The sequence below is a fragment of the Hyla sarda genome, chromosome 1 (genome assembly GCF_029499605.1).
Source record: "Hyla sarda isolate aHylSar1 chromosome 1, aHylSar1.hap1, whole genome shotgun sequence".
Classification (NCBI taxonomy): Eukaryota; Metazoa; Chordata; class Amphibia; order Anura; family Hylidae; genus Hyla; species Hyla sarda.
The window spans coordinates 163,728,005-163,734,004 of NC_079189.1; the positions used below are offsets into that span (position 1 = coordinate 163,728,005).

Consider the following 6,000-nt stretch of genomic DNA (forward strand, 5'->3'; position numbering starts at 1 on the left):
CAGACAATGTATGGACAATGTACTCCCACTTATCTCCCATCCAATTCTCTAAACATAGTTTGGCAGCAGAATGACAATTGTCTGTGTTACTTGTACAACATTTCTATGACATACCTATGTATTTATTGTTGTGGTAATGATTTCTACTGATATTTCCCTGGCATGCAACCTCATGCCATTTGAGGCAGTGTCCTTTATATGTTTTATTGGAACTGCACGATATCAGAATCCAAAAAAGAAGAGTCACTCAACTATAGACTGCAATTTTGGGGTTCTTACTCCACTGGTTGACTAGAGACATCTTTTAGACACAGCTTAGGGGGTACTGGTTATCAATGAATAAATTCAGTGGTGTATGATCTGGCTCCGTCAAAAATGTATGAAAATTAGCTCTCCTTCAGAAGGAACTTTGTACATGTTGTGCATTTTGGCCAAATTGCCTTAAGTTTCCTATCATAAGACTTAAAGGGGCGCTGTCAGATATAAAAGCTTTTGATATGTTGTAAAGCATGCAAACCCCATAGGTTCTGCAATTGCTTTAATTTAAAAAAATAATAATCTGCATTTCATACTGAAAAAGCCAGTCAAAAAACTGCCTCCCTGCCTCCTGGGATACATACCAGCCTGGCTGTGTCCTCTTGTCATCACGTACATCATGGATATGATTGAATGGTCTGCAGATCTAAAGCTGATGTGTGGGCATGCTGGGAGTTGTAGTTCTGCAACAGTAGGAGGAACACAGCCTGCAGCAACACTGCTGTAAATCTGAGTTTTACCAATTAAATGCCACCAGCTGTTGAAAAACTACAACTCAAAGGATGTGTGGACATGCTGGGAGCTGTAGTTTTGCAAAAGCTGTAAGCACACAGTGTGTGTGTATAGCATAAAACCAGAAAGGGAAGGGTTACAGATGCTCTCCCCCCCAGACCAGTGACTGAGGAGAGTGAGGGAGAGTGAGGGGGGGGGGGGGGGGGGAGGAGGAGGGGGAGTGGTTATCACCTGATGAGAAGAAAGGGACCCGCCCCCTTCTTCTGGTCGACAACATTAGGGTAATTCAAAAATAAAGCTAATTCTCAGAGAAATATAGGTCATAGACACATAAAAATGATATGTACATTATCAGAATGAGATACTAAGCACCATTTTTTTTTTTGTGATCTGACAGGTACGCCTTAACCCCTTAAGGATGCAGGGCATACCTGTACACCCTTTGGCTGTACACTGCAGTGGCAGTTTTCCAAAAACTGCCAGAAAAAAAACAAGTGGAAACTTAGCCTAAGTCCGCTCCCTTTCTATAACACGGGGCCTCTAACAATGGCCGGGACCCGTGGCTAATAGCACGCGGCACTGATCGTGGTTAACCCTTTAGATGCAGCGTTCATAGTTGATTGCTGCGTCTAAGCTGAAAGTAAACTGCTCCCGGCTAGCTCAGCGGGTTGTTCGGGACCACCACGTCAAAATCAAGTTGTCCCGAACAGCTGGCAGACACAAGGAGTATCCCTATCTGCCTCCTGTGTCGCCAATCGCCATATGACTGCTCAGTGCCTGAGATCCAGGCATGAGCAGTCCAGCAGCAGAATCATCGATCAATGTTATCCTATGAGATAACAAAGTTCGATTGAAAAGATCAGTTAGTGCAATATTATAGCCACTAGAGCTAGTTATGACACTGCAAAAAAGTGAAAAAAAAAGTTAATAAAGATCATTTAACCCCTTCCCTAATAAAAGTTTGAATCACCCCCCCCTTTCCCATTTAAAAAAAATCAGTGTAAATAAAACTAAACATATATGGCATCGCCGTGCGCGGAAATGTCCGAATTATAAAAATATATTGTTAATTAAACCTCACTGTCAATGGCGTATACGCGCAAAAAAAAATAGATGATAAAGTCCAATCAATACAAACATGGTACCGCTAAAAACTACAGACCATGGTGCAAAAAATGAGCCCTCACACTATACGCGGAAAAAATTAAACGTTATAGGGGTCAGAAGATGACAACTTTAAACGTATACATTTTTGTGCATGTAGTTATGATTTTTTCCAGAAGTTTGACAAAATCAAACCTATATAAGTAGGATATCATTTTAATTGTATGGACCTATAGAATAAAGAGAAGGGGTCATTTTTACCGAAAAATGTACTACGTAGAAACGGAAGCCCCCAAAATTTACAAAATGGCATTTTTTATTAAATTTTGTCGCACAAATATTATTTTTTGTCATTACAAAGTATAATTGGTGGTGCAAAAAATAAGCTATCATGTGGATATTTTGGTGCAAAATTGAAAGAATTATGATTTTTTTAAAGTTAAGGAGGAAAAAAACAAAAGTGCAAAAATGGAAAAACTCTCAGTCCTTAAGGGGTTAAAGGGTTACTCCACTGGAAAACATTTTCTTTTAAATCAACTTGTGTCAGAAAGTTAAACAGATTTGTAAATTACTTCTTTTAAAATATCTTAATCCTTTCAGTACTTATCAGCTGCTGGATGCTCCAGAGGAAGTTCTTTTCTTTTTGAATTTTCTTTCTGCCTGATCACAGTGCTCTTTGCTGACATCTCTGTCCATTTTAGGAACTGTCCAGAGCAGGAGAGTTTTGCTATGAGGATTTTTTCCTACTCTGAACAGTTCCTAAAATAGAAAGAGGTGTCAGCAGAGAGCACTGTGGTCAGGCAGAAAGGAAATTTAAATAGAAAAGACAACAGAAGAACCAGAAAGACTCCGATCACTCACGACAAATGTAATGCAATACCCTTTATTACGGGCGTGAAACTTCTCTCCGGGCAGTGCTCCCATCACCTGCTGCCCTGCCGTGACATCCGTTTGTGTATAGCCACCTAAGTCGATGTGCATAAAATAAAGGATATTGCATTACATTTGTGGTGAGTGATCCGCGCCTTTCTGGTTCTTCTCTTGATGTGTATATACGCAGTGACTGTTAGTTACACAGCGTGAGCACCATCACACCTATGCTGACAACAGAACTGACAGCGGGACTGTGCAGCGGGAGAATCACAGTTTAAGCGCAGTGCCAGGGGACCCTCTTCAAATCAGTGGTTTTAAAAGAAAAGAACTACCTGTGTAGTATACAGCAGATGATATGTACTGGAAGGATTAAGATTTTTAAATAGAAGTCATTTACAAATCTGTTTAACTTTTTGGCACCAGTTGATTTAAAAGAAAATGCTTTCCAGTGGAGCACCCCTTGAAGTATCTTTCTGTGGTTTACCCATCTGTTTTTCTTTTGTTTATACACACACCAAATTTTATACACAGCTGACTGGGAACAACCAACATCTTTTGCCACACTCCCTATTAAACTTCCATCTTGATAAAGTTTTATAATCCATTCCAGTGTCTCAACTGACAACTAACATGTTAGGGCCATGCCTGCTTTTACTTATCCATTAGTCAAACAGTTCAATAAGGTTAACTGTGATCTCCCGTGATCTCCAAGCCAGCACTGTGGCAATCCTAACACGGAAGCTTGGGGCTTCCGTGTTTGTGATGTTGCGCCATACCCCCTCCATTCATGCCTAATGCAGGGGGCATGATGGCTGTGTACTAGCCATCAAGCCCCCTCCTATAGACATGAATGGAAGGGGTGTGGCATGACATCACAAACACAGAAGACCCAGGCTTCTGTGTTCGGAATGCCCCAGTGCCGGCCCAGAGATTCCGGGGGGGGGGGGGGGTTCCAGCAGCCAAACACCCCCCCCCTTCACAATCAGACATCTTATCCACTAAGATGTATGGGGCAGAGTGCCCCTTTAAAGTCAATGCATCCTCTACGAACATGTCATGTCTGCATTCCATTTTACTTACATACAGCCCGGTGGAAACCTTTAAAGGGGTACTCCACCCCTAGACATCTTATCTTCTATCCAAAGGATAGGGGATAAGATGTCTGATCGCAAGGGTCCCGCTGCTGGGGACCCCCATGATCTCAGCTGCGGCACCCCGCCCTCATCACTGCACAGAGCGAACTTGCTCTATGCCTGATGACGGGCGATACTGGGGCCAGAGCATCGTGATGTCATGGCTTCGCCCCCTTGTGAAGTCATGGCCCACCCCCTTAATGTAAGTCTATATGATGTGAAATTGGTCTTCAACCCCTTGAGGACTCATGGTTTTTCCATTTTGTTACTTAAAAAAAATCATTTTAAAATTCATAACCCTCTCAATTTTGCACTTACAGACCGAAATGATGGCTTATTTTTTCGCCACCAATTCTACTTCGTAATGACATCAGTCATTATACCCAAAAATATACGGCGAAACAAAAAAAATCATTGTGCAACGAAATTGAAGAAAAAAATGCAATTTTTAACTTTAGGGGGCTTCCGTATCTACATAGTAAATTCTTGGTAAAATTGACACATTATCTTTATCCTGTAGATCCATACGATTAAAAAGATACGCTACTTTTATAGGTTTGATTTTGTCTTGCTTCTGGAAAAAGTCATAACTACATGCAGGAAAATGTATACATTTAAAATTGTCATCTTCTGACCCCATTACTTTTTTATTTTTCTGCGTACGGGGCGAAATGAGGGCTCATATTTTGCGCCATGATGTGAAGTTTTTATTAGTACCATTTTTGTTATGATCGAACTTTTTGATAGCTTTTTATTCATTTTTATGGTATAAAAAGTGACCAAAAATTTGCTATTTTGGACTCTGGAATTTTTAACAATATATTTTTAACAATATATTTTTAGAGTTCGGACATTTACACACATGGTGACACCACATATGTTTATATTTATTTTTATTTACATGTTTTTTTTTTAAATGGGAAAAGGGGGGTTATTGGATCTTTTATTAGGCAAGGGGTTGAATCACATTTATTAACTCTTTATTTTTTACACTTTTTTTTCTTTTTGAAATGTTAAAGCCCCCATAGGGGACTATAACATGCAGTACATTGATTGCCAGCACTGTTCAATGCAAAGCCATAGCATTGCATTGATCAGTGTTTTCGGCGGTCGATTGCTCAAGCCTGGATCTCAGGCTTGGAACAATCAATTGCTGATCAGACGCACCAGAGGCAGGTAACAGACCCTCCGCCTATGTCCTAGCTGATCGGGACCACCGCAGTTTTACTGCGGTGGTCCCGATCAGCCCAACTGAGCAGCCGTGAATGCTTTTTTTTACAGATTGGACGCAGCGATCAACTTTGAACGGCGCATCTAAAGGGTTAATAGCCCTGGGTACCGGCTACCGTTAGATGCCAGGACTGGCACGATATGACGTGGGGTCACACGGTTATATCCCTGGAGCCGTCCAGGACATACAGGTACGCCCCCAAGAGTCCCCAAGAGGTAATAATCTTTTTCCTTTAGAACTAAGTGATTCTTTCCTCTAATAAAAAAATATACACCATAAATTAATTTACTTTGCTTTGTTTAAAGTATATTACATGTAGCAAGAAAATATATGTGGTTGCATGTCATCTCTGTCATTTGTGTATTTGTTAAAAAAGTAAGAAAAAAAGTCTGGAAATTCCTGAATTTTTGCTAGGGGTTGTAGAAGGAAAAACCTTATAGGGTATCTTACTTGGGTCTGCTTTATCAATGATTTTAATAGTTTTGCATTGAAATTTTTTTTAAATACATTCCTTAAAAACATACAAAATTCCCAATGTTATACATAACCCATATAATCATTTACTTTAAAGTGCAAGCATATAAAATATATACTTTAAATATATATTTGAGTATATCAAAGTACAGAAAATGAAATAAGAATTGTTAGATTTGTAACATAAAATACAATATTTACTGTATAATCTGTTTATTTTAATACATTATTCATCATTATTTACTATTCAGAATTTTTAATAAAAGCACATTTCTATTATGATTTGTAGCCATATTTTTACTGTGTAGACAACTTTTCTTCACAGTCATTTCAAATTCCTCAAAATATTAACTCTGACATTTTAATTTCTCCAGTTTTCTTACTGGCAACAATACAGTCAATCCCTAAGGCTAGGAG

The 6,000-nt window shown here is 39.5% G+C and overlaps 1 long non-coding RNA gene across 2 annotated transcripts in view; it reads left to right on the plus strand.

Annotated features, from left to right (window-relative positions):
• Window positions 1-5,289, plus strand: part of LOC130360852 (uncharacterized) — a 130,795-nt gene extending 125,506 nt beyond the window's left edge. For both annotated transcript variants that reach the window (XR_008890840.1, XR_008890836.1), the window contains exon 4: window positions 5,160-5,289. This is a non-coding gene — a long non-coding RNA (uncharacterized LOC130360852). The remainder of the gene's footprint in view (window positions 1-5,159) is intronic.
• Window positions 5,290-6,000: the final 711 nt, after the last annotated feature.